The sequence below is a fragment of the Chrysemys picta genome, chromosome 4, assembly GCF_011386835.1.
Source record: "Chrysemys picta bellii isolate R12L10 chromosome 4, ASM1138683v2, whole genome shotgun sequence".
NCBI lineage: Eukaryota > Metazoa > Chordata > Testudines > Emydidae > Chrysemys > Chrysemys picta.
Genome location: NC_088794.1, coordinates 139,889 through 160,100, shown reverse-complemented (window position 1 = coordinate 160,100; position 20,212 = coordinate 139,889). Strand labels below are relative to the sequence as shown.

The 20,212-nt window shown below is 55.7% G+C and overlaps 1 pseudogene; it reads right to left on the bottom strand.

Moving 5' to 3' along the window:
• Positions 1-246: 246 nt before the first annotated feature.
• LOC135983290 (guanylate-binding protein 1-like) lies at positions 247-7,227 on the bottom strand (annotated as a pseudogene).
• Between the last annotated feature and the right edge of the window lie 12,985 nt (positions 7,228-20,212).

The following is a 20,212-nucleotide window of genomic DNA, read 5'->3' as shown; positions in this document are numbered from 1 at the left end:
GGGCAGTGTCTACGTCCCCTGGGGGTGATGTTCTGGTGGCCACCTCGCGTGAGTCCTGTCCCACAGATCAGGCCAATGGGGCCAATCCATCCCGGTATCCCTCTCCAACAGCACCTGTGCATCTTGAGGTAGCACGTCTCCTACAATGCACCTCCCTGCAAGACCTTGTGGGGCGACATATTCCTCCCTGACCCAGCCCAGGCCATGAAGCGTGGAGGTGGAGAGCTGTCAGCGTTGCAGTCGGAACTAAGCATTACTAAGCTGCTTGCCGGTAGAGCATCCTGTGGCAGGGGGTTCCGCGGGTGAACAGGGCGCTGGGGTAGAGAGGCGAGCGGGAGGCCAGGGGCCCCACCAGGACCAGCGCCCGGAGAGCTTGCCAAAGATGCCAGGTAGCACAAGGCAGGCCCCTTCGCGCAGTGATGCCAGCGCTGATTCGATCCAGGACGGGTTCTGGAGCTCCTTTTTCTGCTGCTGCAGGCGCTGGATCTCAGCTTCAATGCGTGTGGCCTTCGCCTGGAGCCCCTCCTTCCTCAGGTTCTCCAGCTCCTGGGGGGCAGCGACAGCGTGAGGGGGATCCCCAGCCTGCCCCACGGGACAGCGCCCGCCCCACGGGCAGGGAGGAGTCATGGCAACAGTGTGGGGCTGGCCTGGGAGGAATGGGGGTCCAGGGCAGGGGGACCAGGGTGTGTGTGTGTCCCTACCGCCCCCCGCTGGAGGGGACGGGCCCTGCTCTGTCTGTGCACATGCCGTTACCCACACTGAGCCCCCCAGCAATCCCGTCCCTGGGGGATCCGCCCCACAGGCCCATCTAGCCCGGTATCCCACCGCCTGCCTGCCATTTGCCAGCACCCCGGCTACCCCACCCCCGGGCAGGCTGAGGCCGGTGGCAGTGGTGCCCTTGCACGAGCTGTGCCCATCCTGCCCCCTTAGCACCCGCCCCCGCCCGGTACCTTGAGTTTCTGATCCAGCATCTTGCCCTGCTCCTCCAGCAGCTTCTTCCTCTCGTCCTCCAGCTTCTCCTTCAGCTGCTGCAGGTTCTCCTGGTAGCTGCGTTCCTGGTCCTTCAGCTTCTGCTGCAGCTCAGCCTCCTTCTGCTGCAGGACCTGCCGCTCCCGCTCGGCCGCCTCGGCCCGGGCTCGCTCGGCTGGCACGGGGAGAGAGAGGTGGGTCAGCACGGGGAGGGCCACGGTGACTCTGCCTGCCGGGGCTGCAGCCCAGTCCCCTCTCCCCCGTCCCAGCAGCACCACGTCCCCCGGTGTGTACCTGCCATCTCCTTCTCCTTCTCCGTCAGGGCCTTGTCCGTCTGCAGGATGGACTGGGCCGCGACCTCCTTGGACTGGAGGAACTCCTGCAGCACCTCGTCGGCCTGGGGATGGAGAGTGGGAGCCACCAGGTCAGGGGGGTTTGTCCCATAGGGCTGGATCTGGGTCGGGATTCTGGATTGCAGCACTGGAGAGGAACAGGGACTGGCTGGCTTGGAGGGGGGCGGGGGCCTTTCCCCTCTAGGGGGCGCTGGCCCTGATCCGGCCCCACGACAGGGACTGGCTGGCTCAGGGGGGTGGGGGTGGGACATGGGCCCTTTCCCCTCTATGGGGGCACCAGCTCCCATCCTGCCCCAGAGTCAGCATTTGGTTTCCACTCGACACCCTCGGCGCCTGTTCCAGATGAGCTGGGGGCGGAAGCTGTTTTTTAACAGGACAAAGGTGATAACTGGCCCCCACCAGCAGCCCCAGCAGTGCGGCCGAGGGCTGGAGGGGCCACGGGAACCAGGCACCACTGGCACGTTGGCAGCGGGGAGGGCTGGGGGGGGGGCAGGCTCACACTTTGATGCTGCCCCCGCTCTAGGGAGGATCCAGGAACTGCCCAGATTGGGGAAAACTGATGCCTGGTTCTCAGCAGGGCTTCCTGGGCCGCACAATGAGGGGGCACAAAGACACACAGAGCCGGGCACCAGCCCTCTCCTACCTTTACCCCCTTCCCTGGCACCTGCCAGTATCTCTCCACCATCCGCTGCCGGTCGTCCAGGAAGCACTGGTAGCCCCCAGGCACCGAATACACCCCCAGGACGATCCGGTCGTCCAGCTCGTCCCACAGCTCCTGCAGGGCAGCCGTGCAGCGCTCCGAAGATGCCAGTTCGTTCCGGCGGCAGAGCTCCTGCTTCTGCTCCTCCAGGTGGCGCTGCCAGGTTGGGCACAGACAGGGCAGGCGTGAGCCGGCGGGGGGGGGGGCGGTACAGACAGGGCAGGGTACGAGCCGGGGGGGGTATGAGCCAGGGCAGGGTACGAGCCAGGGCAGGGCCCAAATGAGGCAGGGATGTGAGCCAATCCGCATGCGCCCAGGACTGGAGATTGCTTGTGACTGCAGCTGGGTGTGTCCCTAACTGTATGATGCTGGTGGAAGTGCATCTGGGGGGCTTTGCAGCTTGTCACAGCAGCACAGGGTGAGAGGGAGCCCAGGCTGGTGGGACGGGGGGCTCTGTGGTATCCCAGATCCAGGTGGTGTCCCAGGGGGGAACCTATGACACCGGGGCTGGGAGATCCCTGGGAAAGGGGATCGGGGAGCCCCAGCCCCGCCCATCCCGCAGAGGGGCAGCTATCCCATTACCCCTGGGGCCAGCGCGAGGGGCCGTACCATGAGCTCCCCTTGGAAGCGGCAGTCGTCGTCCTTGAAGGCGCGTGCCATGAACGTCCGCAGCGCCTCCCGTTCGCACTGGGCGTGCAGCTCCAGCAGCTCCTGCACGGTCTCCGTGGGGAGCGCCGCCTGCCGCCCGAGCTGCTCCTTGTAGACAGCCACGGCCTCCCCCACCGCCGCCGAGTTCTCGATCTGCGCCAGGGCCAGCACCGCACTCTCCACACAGGGCACCGCCCCGCTGCGGATGGCGTCCACGTAGGTCACCGCCAGGTTCCCCAGCACTGCCGGAGAGGCAGGGTCAGTGCCAGGTTCCCCAGCACGATTGGGGGGGGCAGGGTCAGTGCCAGGTTCCCCAGTGCCACCAGAGGGCCAGGGTCAGCTCCAGGGTGCCCAGTGCGGCCGGAGGGGCAGGGTCAGTGCCCAGTGTGCCCAGCCCCTCCCACACTGCTCCCTGCCCCTCCCTGCAGGACAGACACCAAGCCTGGGACGTGCCCCCCTCCCCACCCTGGATATGCCCCAGTCCCCCCATCCCAGTCAGAAATGCACCCCCATCCCCCTCTCTGTGAGCAACTGGTGCCTCGTTTCTCATTGGGACGCGCCTGGCGTCACCCCCCAGCCATGGGGCGCTGCAGAGAAATGGCCCTACCAAATTCACGGTCTATTATGGTCAATTTCACAGCCAGAGGGTTTAAAAATTGGTAAATTTCATGTTTTCAGATGTTTAAAAAGGGGATGGGGGGAGCTGCTGTTGGGGGGTCATGGAATTACCACCCTCACTTCGGTGCTGCCCCCAGAGCTGGACTCTGAAGGCAGCAACCGCAGAGCTTCCTGCAGCCGCAGGAGGTTCCTGGAGTGGGGGTGGGTCTGATGCCCCCCCAGCACAGCTGTGCAGGAGATGGACAAGTCCTGCCCCTCCCCTGCCCATCTGGAGCTCGGGGCCCCCTTTGCTGGGGCGCTCCTAGGAACAAGGGGACATCGGATTTCATGGGGAAAGGGCTTATTTCACGTTCCGTGACACATTTTTCATGTGAAATTGGTGGGGCCCAACCAACGGCCCCTGGAGACGCAGGCATCCCTCCCCGGGAAACGCACCCACGGGGCTATCTAGGCCTCTCCCCATCTCCCCTGGGATCCACTGACCAGATCTGCTCTGTCGGGCTCCCCCCACCCGGCCTGTTCTCCCCCGGGGGTTGTTTCCGTGGCTTTGCTCCACTCCTCAAGGATTTTCTAGTGCGCCCTCTAACCGCCCACCCCAGAGCTGGGCGCAGGCGCCAGCATTGGCCCCAACAGTGCTGGACACAGGGGACCCCCTCCCAGCTCGGTTCATCCTGCCCAGCACCCCACAAGCCCTGCTGGCCCCCGGCCCCAGGGCTACCGATACTCACTGGCCCCAGTCACCACGTGGCCGCCTGGGATGGTCTTGGGCTGTGACGTCTCCCAGACGTGGCGGCAGAACCGGGCCACCTGCTCCCGGAACTCAGGCTCCAGCTCGTCCTCCTGCAGCTCCTCCAGCCGGCGCTCTCCAGGTACTCGTCCTCGGTGATCTCCCGCCCATCCAGCTCCAGCTGCAGCATGAAATCCCGCACGGCCCACACAAAGGCCGGGAAGAATCGCACGAACTCGGCCGAATCCGCCCCCTCCTGCCGGCCACCCTGGCCCACCTCCTTCACCTTGATGTGCTCTGTCAGCTCCGTCACGTAGCTGGGGGCCGGCTAAGGAACCGGAGATTCTGTGTCCCCTGCAGGGGGTCCCAATCCCTCAGGGCCCCCCCAACCCACCTGCGATGGGGGCTCAGAAGCGACTGGGGGAAGGGGAGGATATTGTGACTCAGTAGGGAGCGGGGCGGACTGACCTGGGAATGTCGTCTAGTTTTGCTGGGACTGTCTGCATTGGGGGATGGGAGAGCAGGGGGTGACTTCACTTGAGGGATGATACCTTAGCCTGTAACCTGAGCTCGGAGGGGGTTGGACCCAGGTGACATCTTTGCCTGGGAAACTGGACAAAGGCTGGAGAAGGAGCCCGGGGAGGGGGAGTGAGATGCTGGAGGGGGTTTCAGTTTTGGGCTGGCTGGGGAAATCGGAGCGAACCCCAAGGCTGGGGTCTAAAGTCCCTACCCCCCAGAAGGACCTGACTAAGGGGTCCTGTTTATGCCTACAAGCTCTGGTTTGGACTGTGTTCCTGTCGTGTAATAAACCTTCTGTGTTACTGGCTGGCTGAGAGTCACGGTGAATCGCAGGAAGCCGGGGGTGCAGGGCCTTGTCTCCCCCCAAACTCCGTGTCAGATATTTCATCACAACACCAGGAAGCAGGGATTGAACCCACCACTTTCAGGGTCCAGAGCAGCCGCCTGCAGCACGGGACCTGAAGGAGCAACTCTGACAGCTGGTGGCAGTAGCGGGTTGTTATCCCCTCATGCGGAGTGGCCACTAGAGGGGGCCATGGTGCACACCCTGTGCTGTGGGTCACAATTTCGCAGGGGGTGAAGCGTTTAGATGGAAGCACGGGGCCCTTCCCCGGGGACATGCACCCCCAGCCCTGGCCCCCAGGCAAGGATACTGCAGCTGGTCCATGGCCTGCTGGTCGATGGTGCCCCGGCTGTTATAGACCAGGGTGCTGCTGAGCAGCACGGCCAGCGCGAAGATCCACGTGTCGTTCTTCGCGTCGCCCTGGAATGACACCCGCCGTCACCGTCCCGAGCACGTCCCAGCTGCAGAGCTCACAGCCCATCATAGAGCATGGCGGGATTGCCAGCCCCAAGGCACAGATGGGGAAACTGAGGCACGGGGAAGGGATAGCCAGGGGAACAGCCCTCAGCTCTGCAGAATCCCAGCCCAGGCCACAATTAATTCCCATTGTTTAGGAAAGTCACTATTTGGGGTTGGCGTATTCCCCTCCCCCACCTCATTAAATCCCCAGCTCCCGGAGGCACGGGAGGGGGCAGAAGCTCGCATTGCTCTCCTTTTATCGAAGTAAGTTTCTAACCGATGTAGCTCCGTTAAAACTTTGGGAAGGCAACAACCCCCTCCCCGCCCCCTGGGGTCCAGCTGCAGCAGCCCCCACTGCAGGGCATGGAGTTTGCAGCGAGTCTTGTGCATTTTTGGGGACTTGACTTTTTTTTGCCCACTCGTGGCTGGCAATGTCGGCTCCTCCCTCCACCTAGCGCGGAGCGATGCTGACATTTGGCCAAGGCTGCGGGATCCTTTTCGAAGGATCCATCTTATTGGCCGTGTCTGAGCCCCTCTCCAGCGTGAAGGTATTTATTGTCACACTTCCTCTGGCAGTCTGGGTGGGGAAACTGAGTCCAAGGTCACCCGGGGGTCTGTGGAGCAGGGATTTGAACCCAGTTCTCCTGAATGCCAGGCCTGCCCTCCATTGCTACAGCAGGTTGGGAAATTGTCGCTGGAGAACGTTGAATTGTTGATACCAAAATCACTGGTGAAACAGGGTCGGTTCAGGTTTCCTGACTTGAAAAATTATTGGGAAAAAAGTTTCAGAATTGTGGAAACAGCCCGAATGGCTGTTTGTCTACTCGGAAACTGGCCGTTTTTCAAGGCAACGCGATGTCTCGTTGCCAAGGTTTTGGTAAATTTGGACCAAGTTAAGAAAGAAAGAAAAAATGGTCAATCAAAATGAAATGTTTGAAAATGATCCAAGTTTTTTGCGTGACCTGGACCCAAGACACATTTCCGATTTTCAGGCCCTGGCACTTTTCCCCCATTTTGACTTTTCATCGCGATTCAGGATGGGAAACATTTTTGATATCTCAACAGTTCTCCCCGGGCAGGACAAGAGTTTCCAGCCACACCCCTGGGCCTCTCGTCCCAGCCCTGCCACGGCATCCCCAGCCCTCCCGGCATTGGCACTGCCCCCCTCAGAGGGCGTCAGCCCCACATCAGACAGCCCCTCCTTCCCCTACATGGGGCTCGCTGAGTCTGTCCTTTAGCAGAGGGAGCTCCTTAAATACCCCAACCCCTTTCCCAGCATGCCTTGCCCTGAACTACAAGTCCCAGCAGCCCCTGGGAACTACAAGTCCCAGCAGCCCCTGCGTGCCAAGGGGAGTTCCATCCCGCTCTGCAAATTGGCTGATTCTCATACACTGACCCCCACCCCCACTCACCTTCTCCACGTCGCCCAGCCCCTCGGTGTCCAGCAGCACCAGGGTGTGGCCGGCCCGGCGGGGGTGGGGCAGGCACCACATCCAGATGCCCTTGGTGTGCGACTGGATGGTGGAGCCCAGCGAGAACCCTGGGGAGAGAGGGGTGGAGCTGGGACAGATGCAGAGCGAGGGAACCCAGGAGTCCTGCCTCCCAGCCCCCCCTGCTCTGACCCACTAGACCCCACTCCCCTGCCAGCGCCAGGTAGAGAACGCAGGAGTCCTGGCGCACTGGGGCAGGACTCACATCTCTCACCTGTTCTCTTGCCGGCCAGTTTGTTCATGAGGTAGGACTTGCCGGTGCGGTACAGCCCGGCGATGGCCACCACCACCACGGGCTGGTGGATCTCCGCCAGCACCCGCAGGGCCTCCTGCTGCACCTGCAGCTCCCCCGCCGGGCTGTTCTCGATCAGGCAGACAGGGGCCGGCATGGGGATCTCCATCGTGCTGGGTGGGTGGCCTGTGGGACACAGAGCAGGGAGGGTCAGCGCGGGGGTGTGTGTGTGAGGCATGGGGGGGCAGTGAGACACAGAACCAGGCCCCCCAAACTGCAGGAGACTCTTCCACCCGCCCCGGTGCAGTGTACGGACCCCAGCATCGCCCGCTGCAGCTCACCCCTGGGCAGACAAGCCCTGGCGCTCCTGGGCATCGCTGCAGACCCCCAGCCGGTGCCCCTTTAATCACACCGGGCGGGGCTGCTGCTGGACAGGCAGGACGGTCCAGTGGTTAGAGCGCCAGCCTGGGGCGTGTCTGGCGAAAGCGGTGGCTCAGAGTGAAACGCTGACAATACCTCCCCCCTTTGTGCCATCTGCAAACTTTATTAGCACATTCCCACGTTCTGTGCCAAGGTCAGTAATGAAAATGTTAAATAAGGTTGGTCCCAAAACCGATCCCTGAGGAGCTCTGCTAGTGACCTGCCTCCAGCCTGACAGATCACCTTCCAGTGTGACCCATCGTAGTCTCCCCTTCAACCAGTCCTTTACCGACCTTTCAGTTCTCCTTTAATCCCCCTCTTCTCCAATGTAAGTAATAGTCTCTTGGGTGGAACTGTGTCAAATGCCCGTCTGACATCAGGGAGATTGGATCTATGGCATTTCCTTTGTCTAAGACACCAGCTCTCGTCTCAGCAAGAGACACCAGTGACTCTGTTACACCTCGAATCCAGCCATCGAAACCATCGGCCAAACACCTACAATCACTTTCTACCATTTCCGCGACTCACCCCCCGTTTGTTGCTTTTATAAAAATCTTGTGAGTGCCCAAAGTGACGCAGCAGGGAGTGGGGAGTATTGACCTGGGAAGGTTGCAGGGGAGTTTTACTGGGACTGTCTGCATTGGGGGATGGGAGACTTTCCTGGAGGGAAGATACCTGAGCATGTAACATGAGAGCCCAGGAGGGGGGTTGGGGCCAGGTGACACCTTCTGCCTCTGAAACTGGACAAAGGCTGAAGGAGGACCTGGGGGAGGGGAGTGAGATGGCTGGAGTGGGGGGGTTCAGTTTAGAGCTGGCTGGGGAACTGGAGGGAGCCCCAAGCCTGGGGTCTAAGCTCCCTGCCCCCCAGAGGGACTTGACTGAGGGGTCCTGGTTGTACCTACAAGCCCTGCTTGGGACTGTGTTCCTGTCGACTAATAAACCTTCCATTTTACTGGCTGGCTGAGAGTCCCGGTGAATTGCAGGAAGCGGGGGTGCAGAGCCCTGACTCCCCCACACTCCGTGACACCCAGCCAATCCCATGATATTGGGGGCCTGACTCATCTTTTGAAGGCTTGGTGTTGACCCTGCTGTGCCGTGTCCAGGGACCAGACTTTTCAGCAGTGACTAGTCACTTGGGGCCCTTGAGTTTTCAGCACCTTTATAAGGGGTCTTGGGTTTTAGAGCACCCGCCCCTCTGAAAATCAGGCCTCAAAAGTGTGTCAAGTTGGGTGCTTAAAAACTGCAGCCCCCAAGTCCCTATTGCTAATCTTGGCCAGGGCCAGGGATCCAGGGTTTTCCTTTCACTTTTCCCAGTTGCTCCTTATTTTTTTAAATTGCTGTTTGATAAATTGTATTTGCTTTGAACTGTGTGTGATGATCAGTGGGGTCAGGGAAGCATCCAGTGCAGAGAGAACACCCCGCAGTGGGGACACCCGAGCCCCTGCCCTAAGTGACCACGACAAGGTTGGGGGTTGAGCCCCCAGGAATCCTGGGCCCAGCCTTGTTGGGGTTACGAGGACTCTGCCAGACAGGAGGTGGAAGGGGAGCCCTCGAGGTCAGGGAGGCCTCTGGGTAAAGGGAGTGGGAGTGAGGACTCAGATCCTTTCACTAGCCCACTTCACCGGGATCGTGCATAAGCCAGGAAAGTTCCCCACAATAGCGGGACCATTCCCCCGCTTACATAGGCTCAGCACACACACACCGCAAACACGATAGTCTTCAAACACACAGCAAACAAGCTGTCAGAAAAACACCCCAAAAAGCGCATGATCTCGATGCCTTCTCTTGGAGAACTCCCTCAGTAATGCTCCTGCTACCTTTGCCAGGTGTTTGTTCTCTCCTCTCGTAAATACAGAGGACAACCCCCAGGATCACAGCTATTCCCACAGCTCCTGCGACAGAGCCCCAAACATGGCTGCGATCAGAGCTCTCAGCCTCTGCAATAGGAGAAATGAATGGGATTTTTTCCAGAATTCAGATTGCAAATGGAAGGTAGATGGAATCATTGACCATGGTGGGAGGCTCTGGAAGAAACCTGCTTGAAATAATTCCCCCACCGCTGGTGAGTTCCCACCAGACGCCCTGTCTGCAGGGTGGCTGTATCCTTTTCAGATGATGGGGCTGTATTTTAGACTTCAGAAGAGGCCGGCGGGTGGGTGGAACCTTAGGAGATAAAATGGCAGCTGAGATGACAATAAGCCGATATGGCAAAGATCTGTTAGATCCGATCTCTTCCCAACATCCCCATCCCCTGGCCAGCCAGGATCGTTCCCTCCAGTTCCCTCTGTAGACTTGCCCCGGCCCATCACATGGAACTTGCCTCTTCTTAGCTCAGCCCCCCTCCACTGTCCTTCTGTCTGTCTATCACAGGCCTCCTCTCTGCTCCCTCCCCACTGTGGGGGCAGCAGCCTCCTCTCTGCCGCCCAGCCCCGTCAGAGCAGCTGACTTGTTATGTGTCAATTCCCTCCGAATGTTGATGGGAACTACGCAGGCTGACCAGCCGGCCCACCCGGCTTCCCGGCTGGCTGGCTTCGCAACTGGCCAGCAAACGGGCCTGCCCAGGGGAGGAGCGCTACTTGGGTTTCTTTTCTATTTTATTGTTTGATATTTGCATTACAGCAGTGCTGAGAATCCCAGATCAGGCTCAGGGCCCGGCTCTGTGGGACACATAGTCCAGGCCCTCAAGCGTTGTAACTTACATTGGCCTGCGGTGACACATCCCAGGAGCACTGGAAACCAAAGCAGCTGCATCGTCTCTGAAGGAGGGGAGCACGGGCGGGCGCTAAAACAATATTCATAAATAGAGAGTCTGTTCCTAGGAATGTTAGCGCTCAAGGTAACAAGGACCAGTACACTCGTCCTCCAGTCAATGACACAGACTCAACTCCCTGCCCATCACAACAGCTACCTGCGGAAGGACAGGGCCTTCTCGCCCTCAGCTAGTCCTCGGCCCACTGCTCAGCTTGAGAACTGGTAAAAGGGGACGTGGAAAACCCTCACACCTGGTTTCTAGGCATAAAACATCTGAAAGTATCCTGCTCGGGGCGGGTGTGAAACACTGTTTGCTCACCAGTCCTGTCAATACACCTAGGGACACATTCTTCCGGAGACTTAGAATCTCTCGCTTACTCACCTGCACTGAAGCCCGGCCTACACTGAAACATGTAGCAGCTAAACTCAGTTCTAACGGACAGGAATCCGGGCAGGAACCGCAGTTACTGGTCCCTGTTTTATCACCATTCAGTCCCATGTACAAACTGCTAGAATCCGAGTTGATTTGATAGAAACCCCTGTTGCTCGAGATTTAAGTGAATGAAGTTTCTAACCTACCAGTAATCGCAACAAAGCCGATGAGAAACCAGAACTGTGCATTTTATTTTAAATGCTGGACACATTTTGATTTCGTTTTTTCACCAGACATTTTCCTGTCTCTGTATTTTGCAGTGATGGAGAAAGCCGAAAAGTGTGCAAGAAGCTGGAAACAGATCCTAATTCGAAGGCGAAAGAGGTGGGATTATTGCATTGTAAGTGAGTATGGGGCTGGGATGAGATTTGCTGTTACTAATTGTTCAAGCGAGGAAAGAGGGCATGTGCTCTCACAGCACACCCGTGATTTTACACATGCCTCAGGGGCCACCTGAAACCTTTGTAAAATGGGGAGGAGGGAGGATTGGATCCCCCCTCCCCATCCCCTTGCCATTAAACAAGTTTTTATAGAAGATGGATACTGTATAAAATGGCACTTTTTCAGTGACTGGGTCTGACCAAGTTTATCCGAGTTGCAGCTGGTGATTTCAGTGACAAGCATTTGAGCTTCTTGCTTCTTGTTTTGTACCCATAGAGACATAGAGTTTAAGGCCAGGAGGAGCCACCGGATCATCTAGTCTGACCCCCTGTAGATCACAGGCCACCACTAACCCCACCCAGCACCTGCACACGACACCCAACAGCCGAAATTAGACTAAAGTATTACATCCTACAAGAGACTAGGCTATGATGTGCCACAGGCAGAGAATAGGTGTGTGACAATGCAGGAACATTTGCCTGAGTCTGCAGAGAGCCTGAACCAATTGCTCTGAGAAGGGTGAGCTGCCCTGAGCATGAGGAACACAGCAGAGCACCTGGGCCATTGACTGAGAGCTGTTTAACCATGTACACCAGATCAGAAGCTGCCCAGAATCATTCACGGTAACAGAGCTGGAACAGACACTGCGTAGCATCAAGTGTGGAACAGCTGCAGGCTATGACAACATATCTTCAGAATTCCTGAAAAACCTTGGCCCCCATGCTCGATTTTGGCTTGTGAAATTCTTCACCGGGGTCATCGGTGAAGGGAGGCTACGGAAGATATGGCGCACCACAAAAGTCACTGGCTTCCTAAAGCCTGGAAAGGACCCAAGTCAAGCATCAAGCTATCGTCCCATATCATTACTGTCGGTGGGCTTCAAGGCACTGGAGCACCTGGTCCTACAGCACACATTACCCGACGTGGAGAGAATTTTGAGACCTGACCAAGTCGGCTTTCGCCGAGACCCTAGCACATGTGACCAAGTACTTGCGCTGACCTCATTTGTTGAAAATGGCTTCCAGAGATACTTGAAAACAGGCGCTGTTTTCATTGACCTCACAGCGGCATACGATACGGTATGGAACAGTGGCCTGCTTGTGAAGGTATCACAGGTCCTGCTACCTTGGGTCACAGGCATCATTGAACTGTTCCTCCGTGATAGGCAGTTCAGAGTCCATATGGGGGAGAAGACGAGTGCCTGGAGATAACAGAGCAATGGGTTACCCCAGGGCTCTGTGCTTTCTCCAACCCTGCTCAACCTTTTCATCAATGAGATGCCAACAACGGAGTCACAAAAGTTCAGTTACGCAGACGACATCTGTTGCGGTATCCAGGCCCGGACATTCCACAAGCTCGATGCCACCTTAAACCGGGACATGACAAAGTTAGCTGACTACTGTAAGACTTGGCGCCTCCAGCCAAGCGTCATAAAAACCGTCTCCAGTTTGTTCCAGCTTCACCACGCCAGCGCAGCCCGAGAACTGAATGTTTCTCTGACTGGTCAGAAGGTGAAGCATGAAGGAGAACTGGTCTATCTAGGTGTGACCTTAGACCGCACACTGAGTTACCATGCCCACCTGAAGAAGACAGCAGCTAAAGTTAAGATGCGCAACAATCTTCTTAGCAAACTGGCAGGTGCATCATGGGGTACTCGTGCTCCAGCTCTGCGGACGTCAGCTCTTGCCACCAGTTCTGAGCAATTCTGAGCAATATCGCTCCTCCTCATATCAGACGAGGGGTTGTCACTGGCAAGTTACTGGAGAAAGTACACGCCAGCCCAAGCCTGCCGCTGCACAATGACCTTTTTAAACCACCAGCTGCACGTTTGCCGTCCCGTCTCCCATTATGGTCTCATTCGCCACGCCAGGAGGTTAGGGCGGAAACACTCTGGCAAGAGGAACAAATATCTGTTATAATCCCCAACCAGTCCCTCGTCGCCGATCCCACAATCTGCCCTCCTGGTTTTGACCTGCCCAGTCGCCAGTGTTCTCTGTTGAACAGGTTCCGGACCGGACAAGGTCTCTGTGCAGCCAACCAGTATCGCGAGACGGGTACCCAGAAGTCACCTACTAGAGGACAGGCTCAACAAGGACAATAACAGAACACCACTGACCATCACCTACAGCCCCCAGCTAAAACCTCTCCAGCACATTATCCATGATCTACAACCTATCCTGGAAAACAATCCTGCACTCTCACAGACCTTGGGACACAGGCCAGTCCTCGCTTACAGACAGCCCCACAGCCTGAAGCAAATACTCACCAGCAACTACACACCACACAACAAAAACACTAACCCAGGAACCAATCCCTGTAACAAACCCCATTGCCTTCTCTGTCCGCATATCTATTCAAGGGACACCATCCTAGGACCTAACCACATCAGCCACACCATCAGGGGCTCATTCACCTGCACATCCACTAATGTGCTATATGCCATCATGTGCCAGCAATGCCCCTCTGCCATGTACATTGGCCAAACCGGACAGTCTCTACGCAAAAGAATAAATGGACACAAATCAGACATCAGGAATGGTAACATACATAAGCCAGTCGGAGAACACTTCAATCTCCCTGGACATTCAATAACAGATTTAAAAGTAGCCATCCTTCAACAACAAAAACGTCAAAAACAGACTTCAAAGAGAAACAGCAGAACTAAAATTCATTTGCAAATTTACCACCATTAATCTGGGCTTGAATAGGGACTGGGAGTGGCTGGCTCACTACAAAAGCAATTTTCCCTCTCTTGGTATTGACATGTCCTCATCAATTATTGGGAGTGGACCACATCCACCCTGACTGAATTAGCCTTCAACACTGGTTCTCCACTTGTGAGGTAACTCCCCTCTCTTCATGTGCCAGTATATTTATGCCCGCATCTGTAATTTTCACTCCATGCATCTGAAGAAGTGGGTTTTTTACCCATGAAAGCTTATGCCCAAATAAATCTGTTAGTTTTTAAGGTGACACCCGACTCCTCATTGTTTTTGTGGATACAGACTAACGCGGCTACCCCCCCGATACTAGACAGATGATGTGTACTTTAACCTATGGATGGAAAGATACGATAATTCTTGTAAAACTCACCAGTCAAGGAGGCTAATGGATGCTGCCAAGGTCTGCACTTGATAAAAATATATTTGATGCTTTCGTCCCAGTCCTACAGGAAGGCAAGACACAATTAAGGGAGCAGTGAGGTAAAAGTTAGGTTACTAGAAACCCGTGGTTTGATCGGACACACGTGCCCAGGCCCACAGGAACATGCCTTGCCGTGGTCTGGGGAAAATCCATTTACATTTGGCTGAGTTATAGAGGGTTTAAAAATCCCAGAATCTGCACACGCAGAGTAATTTTTTTTGTTACTACCAATGCTACTAATGATCTTCCAGCATTTCATTTGTTCTGCACAGGCAGTGTGACAAAGCTGAGCGGGATTTGCTGTCGCCTCAGTTCTGCTTCTATCAGTGCCAGCAGTCCTGGGACGTTCCCAGTAATCCGTCCTCGCTGCTGGGCAATTGTGTGGTTTAGAGGTGAGCCTTCAGTCTCCAGCACTTCAGAGCTGAGAATTAGCAGGACCACGAGCTCGGCTTCTTGGAGGAGACTTGGCGGCTTGTCTCTCCAGATCAAAAGGGACTGGACTCTATGCCTCAGACTTTGACTCCGGTTCCTAGGCAGAGATTCAAGCCATCCCATCAGGAACCCCGGCTGGAGTGCCAGGAGCTCCTGGTTCTGTTGTCAGATACCTCTATTTAAAAGAAAAACAAACCCAATCAGCATTCCCAGCTGCAGTTTTCTGGCCTGCTGGATGAGATGCACTGGAAAGTTTTAGATCAGGTGGCCCAAAGAGTAGATCTTTTTATCCCAGGACTGGGGTTTGCACTGTGGAAACGTTTGAGAACTGATGCATTAGAAAGTCTTATACTGTTCAATGGATTGATTTCCCCCCCCCCTCGGTTGACGAAAAGAGATGCACTTTGCGGTTCTTCCCCTATGTCAGTCTCCCATTACACTGCTCTACAGCCAAAATGCTTCTGAAATAAATGTAGTCAAACTTTACTAATTCTGGGTCACTGAGAACGAAAATGATGCTTAAAATTGTTGATTGGCTCTAGTTTTCAAGATATGCTATTGGGTCAGTATATACGACCCTTGACTTGGGAATGGCGGAGGATAAGTGAGTTATAAAGGGAAGGGATCTCAGTTTAAACCAGAAATGACTAAAATACATCTTTGACTGGATCTAGGAATAAATCTATGACTGGGTTTGGACAGTACTTGCTTTTTAGGCAAAACAATGAATGATGCAATCTGAAGCTGGTATTACGTCATACATGATCTGAATTGCATCATGTTATTCCTAGAAGTCATGGATGATGCAATCATAACGAAGCTTACATCACTCTGCTGAATAAATTGCCCTATATCAGCTCCAGAAATCATACAGTGTTGTGCTCTCTTATTTGTCAGTGTTTCATTTTGCAAAGGGACACATTTCTGTTTAGCCAAAGTGAGCAGAGTTGCCTCGTACTTGTGCGAACAGTGCAGATAACTTCTGCTATGTTTGTGGTGAAGTGACTTTTGCATCACAAAAGCGCAGTATAACCACTATGGTTAAGAAAGCCTATCACCTTTATTTTGGCTGCAAAACTGGAGATCAGGACAAGAGGTGGGCCCCACACATATGCTGCAACACTTGTGCAACAAATCTTTGCCAGTGGTTGAACAGGAAAAGGAAATCTATGCCTTTTGCAGTGCCAATGATTTGGAGAGAGCCAACAGATCATCCCAGCAATTGTTACTTCTGCATGGTGCCTTCAGTTGGGAAAGGTGTGTCAAAGAAGAAAAAGTGGACTGTGCATTATCCAAACATTCCATCAGCTATACGCCCAGTACCCCACGGAGAAGGACTGCCGGTTCCTGATGCACCAGAATCATTCTCACTTGAGTCAGACGAGGAAGAGGAACAGGATGAAATTTCTGGTCCTGAACCATCAATGTCACAGGACCCACATTTTCTCCCATCCTCCTCCTCTGAACCACACCTCATAACACAAGGTGAACTGAATGACCTTGTCAGGGATTTGGAACTACCCAAGAGTAAGGCAGAGCTGTTGGGCTCCAGACTACAGCAGTGGAATCTCCTGGCAGGTGATGTTAGGGTTTCCATGTTCCGTGACCGTCAAAAGGATCTTGTCCCATTCTTCTTCATGGAAGGTGATCTTGTAGCCTGCAACAACATCAATGGTGTGATGGCAGCCCTCAACATCGTTCACGATCCAGATGAGTGGAGACTGTTCATTGATTCATCGAAGACGAGTCTTAAAGCTGTTTTACTGCAGAATGGCAATGTTTTGCCATCAATTCCAGTTGGTCATACAGTCCATATGAAGGAAACCTATGACAACATGAAACAACTTTTGAGGTGCATAAACTATGACCAACATCAGTGGCAGCTTTGTGGCGATTTGAAGGTTGTTGCTCTCTTGCTTGGTCTGCAGACTGGATACACAAAGTACTGCTGTTTTCTCTGCGAATGGGATAGTCGTGCAAGAGATTCCCACTACATCAAGAAAGATTGGCCACTCCGACAGTCATTGGAGCCTGGGAGGAAAAGTGTTCAGCATCCACCACTTGTTGAATCAAGGAAGATTTTGTTACCACCCTTACACATCAAGCTGGGTCTGATGAAGAACTTTGTCAAGGCCATTGACAAAACACAAGCAGCTTTCAAGTACCTCCGTGGAAAATTTCCAAGGTTAAGTGAAGCTAAGATAAAGGAAGGTGTCTTTGTTGGTCCTCAGATTCGTGAACTTCTTCGAGATGATGCATTTGACCATGCACTGCGTGGCAAGGAAAAGACGGCATGGAAAGCCTTCCAGTTAGTGGCAATACATTTTCTCGGAAACAACAAGGCAGACAACTACAGGTTGTTGGTGGAAAACCTCCTCAAGGCATACAAGAGCCTTGGTTGCAACATGTCACTAAAGATACATTTTTTGCACTCTCATCTAGATTTTTTTCCACCGAACTGCGGAGCAGTGAGCGACGAGCACGGCGAGCGATTTCACCAGGACGTTGCAACAATGGAGAAACGCTATCAGGGCAAATGGAGCCCATCAATGCTTGCAGACTATTGACAGTGACAAGAGATGCTCCATTTAATGAATACAAGAGACAAGCCAAGAAGCGCCGAGTAGACACTGAATAGGACTAAACTACGTACATAATAGTTTTTTGCCTTTTGTTTCATAATACATTTTATTTCTATAACCCTTTTGCTGATTTTTGAAGTGTTACATAAACAGCACAGGTGAAATATTATCATGTAAAGCAACCATAAACACAGGAAAAGACCGAGGTTTACAATTTATGTTTAAAACTCTACTATCTACACAATATACATAGACTTAAAACGTAAAAACTTAAATATCTTAGAAACAGTAGCCAATCAGTTGTTTTAATGTCATCTTTGAATTCAGCACATCAAAATACATAATAAATAGCACATTTTATCTCTGAAGCAGACGACTTCTCAAAAACTGTAGACCAGTGTTATCTATGGCCTTGGCTACACTGGCAATTCACAGCGCTGCACTTGCTGCGCTCAGGGGTGTGAAAACACCCCCCCCGAGCGCAGCGCTGTAACGCGCCAGTGTAATCAGCGCCTGCAGTGCTGCACGCTCGCTCGCAGCGCTGCACGCTATTCCCTCGGAGAGGTGGAGTACTGACAGCGCTGCGAGAGAGCTCTCACAGCGCTGCCGGCGCGACTACACTCGCGAGTGTAGCCAAGGCCTATGTTAGGTTCTGCTTCTTGACAAACACACACCCGCAAACTAGGGTGACCAGAGGTCCTGATATTATCAGGACCATCCCGAAGATAGGGGTTTTGTCCTATATATGTGACTATTCCCCCCCGCCCCTTCCCCTGAAAAAAAAAGTGTCCTGATTTTTCACACTTGCTACCTGGTCACCCTACCCTACCCCCCCCGCCCCCATTTAAAGCCCTCATTTGTACACTTTTGTCCACTAACCTATGGCATCTTGGGTTTTAATGTAGACCCATTTGCTAGTGGACCTAAATTCTGCAGCAGTGTTAATTATGTTAATTTATTCTGGCGCCATGCCCTTCATTATTTTATGAAATGGCTGTAAAAGAAACCAAACCACAAAATGTCGGCACACGTTAGATACAGTTAGACAGGAAGACACGTCATTAAAGCCCCAGCGGATGCCAGACTGTGTAAAACAAAACTGTGTCTAAGTTTGGAGCCGTAGACAGAGCACCTGGGAAAAGAGGAGAATAGACTCACCTACTTCGGGGAGAAGGTCCCTCAGACTGTACTAAACAGTGGACAAATTAGAAGAAGGTTCTGTAGTTCCTGGTACAAGAACGACCAGGAGTCAGTTACTCAGTGGTAGATGTAAAAGTGAAACGAATTTGGGGAAACCGTTGCATGTGATCACATTAGCTCAGTGACAGGTTGCTACGCAAATGTACATCTACACCCTCTGCTTCCAGACATGGGCGTAGTTCTAGGGGCCCCTGGTGCTCGGGCTCCACCAATGTTTGGAGCTGGCTCTTGCCACAGGCCCTGTCTGCTGCCCCCATGCATCCCCCGGCCCTGCCTGCCACCCCCACCTGCCTCCCCCGCACATTCCCCCCAAGTGTGCCCTGGCCCCCACTCGCTGCCCCCGCCTCCTGCCCCCGCACATCCCCCTTGAGTGTCCCCCGGCCCCCACTCGCCGCCCCCACCTGCCTCCCCCGCACATCCCCCCTGAATGTCCCCCGGACCTCACTTGCCACCACTGCCTGCTGCCCACGCGCGTCCCCAGGCCCCCACTCGCTGCCCCCGCCTGCTGCCCCCACCTGTCCCACGGCTCCCACTCGCCACCCCTGCCTGCCTCCCCCGCATGTCCCCCCTGAGTCTCACCTGGCCCCCACTCGCTGCCCCCGCCTGCTGCCCCCACCTGCTGCCCCCACCTGTCCCACGGCTCCCACTCGCCACCCCTGCCTGCCTCCCCCGCATGTCCCCCCTGAGTCTCACCTGGCCCCCACTCGCTGCCCCCGCCTGCTGCCCCCACCTGCTGCCCCCACCTGTCCCACGGCTCCCACTCGCCACCCCTGCCTGCCTCCCCCGCATGTCCCCCCTGAGTCTCACCTGGCCCCCACTCGCTGCCCCCACTCGCTGCCCCCGCCTGCTGCCCCCACCTGTCCCACGACTCCCACTCGCCACCCCTGCCTGCCTCCCCCGCATGTCCCCCCTGAGTCTCACCTGGCCCCCACTCGCTGCCCCCACTTGCTGCCCCCGCCTGCTGCCCCCACCTGTCCTACGGCTCCCACTCGCCACCCCTGCCTGCCTCCCCCGCATGTCCCCCCTGAGTCTCACCTGGCCCCCACTCGCTGCCCCCACCTGCTGCCCCCACCTGTCCCACGGCTTCCACTCGCCACCCCTGCCTGCCTCCCCCGCATGTCCCCCCTGAGTCTCACCTGGCCCCCACTCGCTGCCCCCGTCTGCTGCCCCCACCTGCTGCCCCCACCTGTCCCACGGCTCCCACTCGCCACCCCTGCCTGCCTCCCCCGCATGTCCCCCCTGAGTCTCACCTGGCCCCCACTCGCTGCCCCCGCCTGCTGCCCCCACCTGCTGCCCCCACCTGTCCCACGGCTCCCACTCGCCACCCCTGCCTGCCTCCCCCGCATGTCCCCCCTGAGTCTCACCTGGCCCCCACTTGCTGCCCCCGCCTGCTGCCCCGACCTGTCCACCAGTTCCCACTTGCCGCCCCCACCTGCTACTCCCGTGCGTCCCCCGTCCGCCATTTGCCGCCCCCACCTGCTGCCTCCACACGTCTCCCGGCTCCCACTCGCCGCCCCCCACATGCCTCCGCCTCCCGTCCCCCCCAAGTATCCCCCAGTCGCCGCCCCCAAGCACCTCCCCTGTGCATCCCCCCTGAGTGAGGGAACTTGCTGAGGGAACTTGCTGGCCACAGCGCTGCAAACCCCCTTGGGGAAGGCTGCAGGGACAGAGTCCTGTGGGAGAAGGGATTCCTGTACCAGGAATGGGCTCCCCAAGGGGAAGTAGAACTGGGGGGAATCGGGAGGCAGCTGGTGGTGCCCCAGAAGTATCACCACAGGCTATTGTACCTGGCCCATGCTGTCCCTCTCTTG